This window comes from Aythya ferina (genome assembly GCF_964211825.1).
Source record: "Aythya ferina genome assembly, chromosome: 2".
In the NCBI taxonomy this organism is placed as follows: Eukaryota; Metazoa; Chordata; class Aves; order Anseriformes; family Anatidae; genus Aythya; species Aythya ferina.
The window spans coordinates 128,331,296-128,339,769 of record NC_140297.1 but is presented as its reverse complement, the minus strand read 5'-3'; positions in this window follow the sequence as shown (position 1 = coordinate 128,339,769).

The window sequence follows — 8,474 nt, the reverse complement described above, 5'->3', positions numbered from 1 at the left end:
TAAAGGTAACTCAGAGCAGAGGGTTGATTTTTTTCCCTTTCACAAATTATTATGTTCCTACCAGTGATCTTTTAACATACTCATTTTTCATAGTATTCTATGAAGGGAGAGAAGTCCCACAATAGATCTCCTGTCAAATATCCCATGAGAAGCCTAAAATGTACAAAATGCACAATAAAAAATGGAAAAGAAAGGCAGTAAGACTTCTATTCCAATTTCTAACAACAATGAATTCAATATCAGAGACAAGCTGTTCATTTACTGTTTTTCTCTTGGTGCTGGGTAGTTGGTGTCTGAATCAGTAAGAGGCGACCATTCAAAAAATAAAAGAAATGTTATTCAGGAGTTTTTGAAGAATTATGAGTTTTTAAACAGCACATAAAGAGAAAATGCTTTGTAATAAAACTTTCTAGTAACTATTGGTTTGTCAACCCTATATCAGACTTGAAAAAGGATATGAATGGAAGCTTTAGAAAGAAAGAAAATTTGCAGAATTCACAAATATTTTTTCCACCCAAATTAAACCATATGCCTCATATCTTCCCTCTTCCCTGTCCATCTTCAAGGTTGCAACCTACAAAGATTTTTAAACTTTCAAACTGAAAATTTTAATTCGTATGATATTTAAGATTTAACTTGAAAGTTTCCCATTCAGAAAATGTAAAGAAAGACCTTTTTTTTTTTTTTTTAAATTAACCCAGAAACATATTGATAGTTAACCCACTGCATACTTCAAGTCTCATGGCACCTCAGGTGTCAAAGGAGATGATTGTGTCTTACTTTTTGCTAAGTTAAATAGAACCAAGTTCAGCTAGTTATGGAAGTCAACTTTGCAGTCAGCGGTTGCTATAAGTTTTCTGTATATACTAAATGTTTTGATTAGCTACTATTGTTTTGGAGCCAACAGATCAGATATTCTCAATAAAATAACTTAAAGGAAAATAATTATCAGTTGCTTGCCATCAGGAATAAATCTGTATGTCTGAAGACAGATTTTTAAAAATACCGAAAACTGAAGCATTTGTAGGTCTAGTGGGAAGAATATCAGTAACAAGGAATACATTGTTAAGAACTGAAGCATTTACAAAGCAGATCTGTGTGGAAATCAAAAGGAATATCAGGAACAATGTTTTTTTTTTCCTTTTCCTTCATAGAAATATGAAAATACAGAACAGAGATGCTTCTGAAAACAATTAGATGACTCTGCTTCTGTTCTTGTTTAACAGCTCAGATAAACACCAAGAGCAAATAGTTTTCATGTGGATTTCCTTCCTTCTGTTGTGCATGCTTAGCATGAAGTCTTTGCTCTGAGTAGCCAAAGTTTAATCTGTTTCTTGATGGCATAAACTAGTCCTAAGTCTGGGTTAACACATCATTCACTATTAAATCAAATGGGATCCATATCCAATACCTTTTTGGCACCTTATACACTGCATTTATACAGAATATAGGCACCAAAGTCTAAGAGAACAATCCAGAAAGTGAATGCTGCAGTGGTAATCTGTACATACCTCACATCAACTCCCATTTAAATCTCAAGTGCTAAGGAAACCAAGGCTTCTGTGCACTCACAGAAGTGTCTTATGTTAAGGAAATAGGCACTTACATTTATCCATGCTTTTGAATGGTGTAAAGATACACTGGTAAAGCAGTGGAGGTGGGATTCATTTAACTTTGTGTGTGTCTACATCTGAACAGGAGATTAATTAGGTTTCTAAATCACCAACCAAGAGCAGTACTTGTTTTTAAATAGCACTCTGGAGACTAATGTGAAGATAGTCTATAGACTGATTCCTCAATCTGAAGTGAATGCCTGTTTCTAGTCAAGCTGTTCTTTAGACCTTGTTGTCTGATTTCCTGTGTCCCTAATGGAAACTAATGCACCTACCTTACATTTTTGATGCCTGCATGGTTGACAGCCACAGTCAGGTATACTGAAACTACTCTTAAACTCTACCCAAGGCTTAAACTCTACCAAGGGAAGGATGTTCATTTCATTAGTTATTCTGTGTGTACATCTGATGTCCAAAGGCAGTAACACAATGCCAACATTCTGGCAATGTGAAAGCATGAACAATCCAGACATAAGTGACTGGAGGAGGTACAATAAGAAAATTAATTATATTCATCCACAGTTAGGCAGCTCACTCTCTCAGTGTTCAACTTCTTTTACAGATATATGGAGATGCATGTTTATCCCATAGCAGGTAAATTTTAAGATAAATAGTGTGAACTCTGCTATAGGTCACCTGTTTTCTGTCTCCTTGCTCTTTCTTTCTTTAGAATAAAAGGAAAAATGGATAATTTTACTAGAGTAGGCAAAACTTCTAGATTGCCAGCATAAGATCCACCTTTAAAATCAAGCATTTTGTGATTATGAAATGTCTAGTAGTAGCCATAATATTCCAAATAACGTTCCTTCAACTTTGTGAAGAGATACATTTTGTATTGGCTTCTCCAAATCCTATTGGCTTGTTTTTCTTACAGTGCAGGCTGGTGAATTATCTCACATCATCTTCTGTCACCTCAGGTATATATACTTCAGTATCATTGCTTTCCAGATTTAGCCTTCTTGTTGAGTGTCTGTTTTAAATTAATTTTCCCCAGATGTATTTGAAGTTTTCCAAGTTGACTCTCATTTTGTTATTTTCGGCCCATGTTTCTATTTTTTCTAGGACCCTCTATTATTTCCCTATCCTGACTGCTGTTGGCACAACCTGCATTTAATATCATCTGTGAATTTCATTACCATGCTTGTGTTACAATACCAGATCATTTATGTGGCTTTTAAAGAAGACAACACCTTAAACAGAGCCCTCTAGCACCCTTATAATCAGCTCATACAGCTCAATATGTTGCTGTTTATTATTATATTTTATTTGTATTCTATCTGCCAATTTTCAGTCAATGTGATGGAGCTCAGAACCAAGCCAATTTGAGCTCATTTGAAGAGTAAGATTTCGTCAGACATTGTATTGAACGCTATACCAAAACCCAGATGATATTCTCTTTCCTTTCTCAATTGCTTTTGTAACCATTCCACAAAAAATAATCAACGTTTGTACTGTACAGTTTTCACTTCATAAATCCACACTGCTAATAGGTCATGGGTCTGTAATCTTCTTGTCTGCCTTACTCCAGTTGAGGATCAAGCTTTGTATGAAACTATATATAACTTGGAATCTGGCTGCAGGTAAGTGGTAAGATTTCCCAGGAACTGAATGAAGCACTTGTATTGAATGCAGTGATCTTCATGGGAGGAGCAGTGTTTTGTTATGAGAGCTCTCTCTAGTGGACCCAGTTACTTCACACATGCCATGCCTCAAATGCTACAATCTAGAAAGGCTCACTGTGATGCATAAAACCTTGTAGTTTCAGAATCAAATTGCATTAAAATCATAATGGGAAGAAAAAAAAAAAAAAAAAAAAGGCAAACTCCTAGAAAAGGGTACTGCATGGTTATAGAGGAAGCCTTCATAGCAATTAGTGTAGGACTTTTACCGCCTTCAGTGCTGGAACAGACTTTGGCCAACACATAATATTTTAAAATGTTATGTAGTTGAAGAGCAGAACATACATCCAAATCAAATTTACAATACATTATAGAATAATAGGCACTGTCTAGGTTTGATAGATTATTATGAAGGTAGCATTTTAAGAGACTCTTAAAAAGCATAAATTTTGAAAAGATTGTCCATACATTTATAATATGTAGAGCAACAACAGCTTACCAAACCAAATACTTATTGCTTTCCCATATTCCACCCCTGAAGTAGTGAGAACAGGGTCAGATCTCAGGTCAGGATATTCAGAAATTCAAAAGAAGACACCATGAATTATACTGCTCACTTGCAATAATCGCTGATAAATTGATGTACATATGAGGTTCCAGACAACAGAATATGTTATAGAGTACATAATAGCTTTAAAATAACCTTAGGGCAAGTGCATGCTATTGTGCGGCATAGCAACTCCCAGAAAATAAATAAATTAATAAATAAATAAAATTCATTTTAAATTTGACTTCTTTTTCCTGAGTCAAAACTGAAAATAATGTACTTCTCTATGTTCTGATGCTCATTTTTTTATTAGGATCGAAATGAAAACATGTTTTCCCTTTGCACATATATATATGTATATGTGTATCAAATATTTATATATATCATAGAATCATAGCATAATAGAATCATAGAATCACATAAAAGCTTGGGTTTGAATGGACCTCAGAGATGATTTAGTTCCAACCCCCCTGCCATTGGCAAGGACACCATCCACTAGATCAGGTTATTCAGGTTGCTCCAACTTGACCTTGAACAACTCCAGGGATGGAGCATCCATGACCTCTCTGGGCAACCTATTGCAGTGCCTCACCACTCTCTGAGTGAAGAATTTCCTCTTAACCTCTAAAATAAATCCCTCTTCCTTTAGTTTAAAACAATTCCCTCTCATCCTGTCAATATCTGATTGAGCAGAGTTGCTCCTCCATCTTTTTTATAAGTCCCCTTCAAGTACTGAAAGGTTGCAATGAGGTTGCCTCGCATCCTTCACTTCTGGAGGCTGAACAGCTCCAGCTCTCAGTCTGTCTTTCTAGGAGAGGTACTCCAGCCCCTTGATCATCTTTGTGGCACTCCTAGGGACCTGCTCCAAGAGGCCAACATTCTTCTTGTGCTGGGGACTCCAGACCTGGATGCAATACTCCAAGTGGGGCCTCACAAGGGCAGAGTAGAGGGGGACAGTCACCTCCCTCAACCTGCTGGTCACTCCTTTCTTGATGCAGCCCAGGATGCAGTTGGCTGCAAGAGTGCACTGCCAGCTCATGTCAAGTTTTTCATCCACCAGAACCCTCAAGTCCTTTTCTGCAGGGCTGCTCTCAATGACTTCTTCTCCCAGTCTGTACTCATGTGCAACACCTTGCACTTGTACTTGTTGAACCTCATTAGGTTCACATGGGCCTGATTCTCAAGCTTCTCCAGGTCCCTTTGGATGGCATTCCTTCCTTCTATTGTATCAACTGCACCACTCAGATTGGTGTCATTTGCAAATTTACTGAGGGTGCATTCAATCTCACTGTCTACATCACTGATAAAGATATTAAACAGTACCAGTCCCAGGACAGACCCCTGAGGTACAGGACTCGACACCGGCCTCCACTGGGACATAGATCCATTCACCACCAGTCTCTGGGTGCAATCTTCAAGCCAACTCCTTATCCACTGAATGGCCCACCCATCAAATCCATATCTCTCCAATTTGGAGACCAAATTTGTCTCCAATTTTGTCATGTGGGACCATGTCAAATGCCTTGCAGGAGTCCAAGTATAATCATAGAATCATAGAAACACAAGGTTGGGAAGGACCTACAAGGTCATCTAGTACTACTGTCCTGCTATCACCAGTATTACTCACTAAGCTACTAAATCACATCTTGGATGACATTGATGACATTTATCTGTCTTCCTGTGTCAACTGATGCAGACACACAGTTGTAGAAAGCCACCAGATTGGCCAGGGATGATTTACCTTTGGTGAAGACATGCTGGCTGTCTCAGATCACCTGTCAAATGTGCTTTGACATTGCTTCCAGGAGGATCTGTTCCATGATCTTGCCAGGCACAGAGGTGAGGCTCAATGGTCTGTAGTTCCCTAAGTCCTCCTTTCTATCCTTTTTATAAATGGGAGTGATGTTTCCCTTTTTCCAGTCACCAGGGACTTTTCCTGACTGCCAGGACTTTTCAGATATGACAGAAAGAGGTTTGGCAACTACATCAGCCAATTTCTTCAGGACCCTGTAAAGCATGCCATCAATCCCCATAGACTTGTGCCTGTTTAGTTTCATCAGGTGACTTCAAACCTACTGTTCACTTACAGTGGGTGGGACTTTGCTCCCCCATCCTCCATCTATGGGTTCGGGGAAATGAAAGACTAGGGAAGCCTTACTGGCTGTGAAGACTGAGGCAAAGAATTTGTTGAGTACCTCAGCCTTCTTCATGTATGTCGTTACCAGTTCACCCTTCTCATCCACCAGAGGGAGTACACTCTCCTTGACCTTTTCTGAGCAAAGTACCTATAGAATCCCTTCCTATTATTCTTTGCATACCTTTCCAAGCTCAGTTCCATCTGTACCATGGGTTTCTTGATCCCATTCCTGCACATCTGGACTGCATCTCTGTACTCTTCCCAGGCCATGTGTCCATGTTTCCACTGCCTGTGCATTTCCTTCTTGCACCTCTGTTTGAACAGCAGGTCCTTGTTCAGCCATCCTGGTTGTCTGCCCTCCTTGCCTGCTTTTTTACACAGGGGGATGGAGAGTTTTTATGAAAACACCCTTATAGAGTCACCAGCTTTGCTCAGCTCCTTAGTTCCAGGGGACCTCATCCACTAGGTCTTAAAATAGCTTGAAGTTTGCTCTTCAGAAGTTCAGGGTTCTGACTTTTCTCTTTGCCAGGCCTGTATTCCTTGAGATCAAAAACTCAACCAGGGTGTGGTCACTGAAGCCCAGACTGCCTCCAGTCTTGACCTCTTTAATGAGCTCTTCCAGATTGGTGAGCAACACATCAAGTTATGCTTTTCCTCTGGTTGGTTTGTCTAATACCTGGACCAGGAAGTTATCCTCAATGCACTCTAGGAATCTTCTGGATTGCTTACAGACTTCTGTGTAGTTTTCCCAGCAGACATACAGGTGGTTGAAGTTCCCCATCATGATGAGAACATGTGAGTGAGATGCTTCTTGTATTACAGAATCATAGAGTCACAGAATAATTAAGGTTGGAAAAGACCTTCAAGATCATCTGGTCCAACCATCACCTTACCACCAATATCACCCCACTAAACCATGGCCCTAAGCACCAAGTCCAACCTCTCCTTAAACACCCCCAAGCACAGTGACTCCACTACCTCCCTGGGCAACACATTCCCATACCTGTCCACTCTTTCTGAGATGAATTTTCTCCTAATTTCCAGCCTTAACCTTCCTGGCACAACTTGAGGCCATTCCCTCTAGTCCTGCCACTAGTTACCTGTGAGAAGAGGCGGACTCCCAACTTCACACAACTTCCTTTCACATAGCTGTAGAGAGCAATAAGGTTTCCCCTGAGCCTCCTCTTCTCCAGACTAAACAACCCCATATGAAGCAAGCAACAACCCCAGATGAAGCAAGCATCCATGGCCTACCCTTAATCAGGTATCCTGTAGCAGACCCCAACCACAATTGGGCCTTCATTGGTGCAGTCTTTAGCTCTCACCCACAAGCTCTCAACGCGTCTGTAGCTCTTTCTCAGAAGCAACCCTTCACAATCAATCCCTTCTCTAATGACGAGGGCAACATGCCCTCCCTTGCTTCCCTGTCTATCTCTTCTGAAGAGTTTGTACCTTTCTATTCCAATATTCCAGTTATGTGATCCATCTCACCACATTTCTGTGATAGTAATTAGGTCGTATTTGTCTAACTGCATATGTGTTTATGTGCATATTTATCTAACTGCATATATGTATGTTCAGATATTGACTTCCTAGTATTCCAGTATTTTTAGTATTTCTAGTATTCCACTTATATTTGCCATATTTTTTTTTTTTAATAAATGTTGGTGTCTGTTCAACAAATGAATGTTTAAAAAAAAAAAGTTTCTGAAAACACTATGTTTACATATAATACATATCTAAAAAGGTTTTCTCTTCAGAAGAGTTTTCTTCAGAAGAGCTTGACTCTGAGAGGGTCTAAAAATTCTCTAAAGAGATGTGAGTGGGCCATGTGTACAGAGCACTTCTAGGAGGACATGCAAGCACTGATCAAAAATTCCCTATATCTTGTATCTTGATCATGTTTAAATTAAGCACTTGTACTGAGGGAAAGCTAATCATCAATTTAAATTCCCCTTTGAGTGATTATTTAAATTATAGCATGGAATGTCCCTGAAGCTGTGGAGCTTAACAAAATACAGTCTAAGGCATTATGACAAAAATGAGATGTAAATAATTAGGGAACTGTTTTGAGAAAAACAATTATTTTCACCCTAATTAAATTATTTGAAAAGCATTTTTGCACTGTTCCAGGATCCTGTAGTATCTTCAAGAAATTGAAGTTTGATCCAGGTCTTTTTGGTGTCAAAGGAAACTTCAGTAGAAATTAGACTCCTTAGGAAGCAGATGTGCTTACATTCCCCTGTCAAAATAGGAGCTAAGCATCTGCTCATAGTTAATCACATACTTAAACACTGTCCAGGACTAAGGTCATGGTTGCCAAGACCTGATCTTGCAGTACATATAAATCTAACTGATTAATGGCTTGGTGTGCCTGCTGGATAAAACAGATCTAATAGGAAATGCAGGGTTTAGGGCTTTACAATACTGTTTTTTTTTCCACTTAAAAAAATAATAATAATACTAATCTATTTTGAAAATACTTCAACTGAGTAAATGGAAATACTAATATAAATTAGTGTATTCTCATTTATTTCAGGTTAGAAAAAAAAATAGTA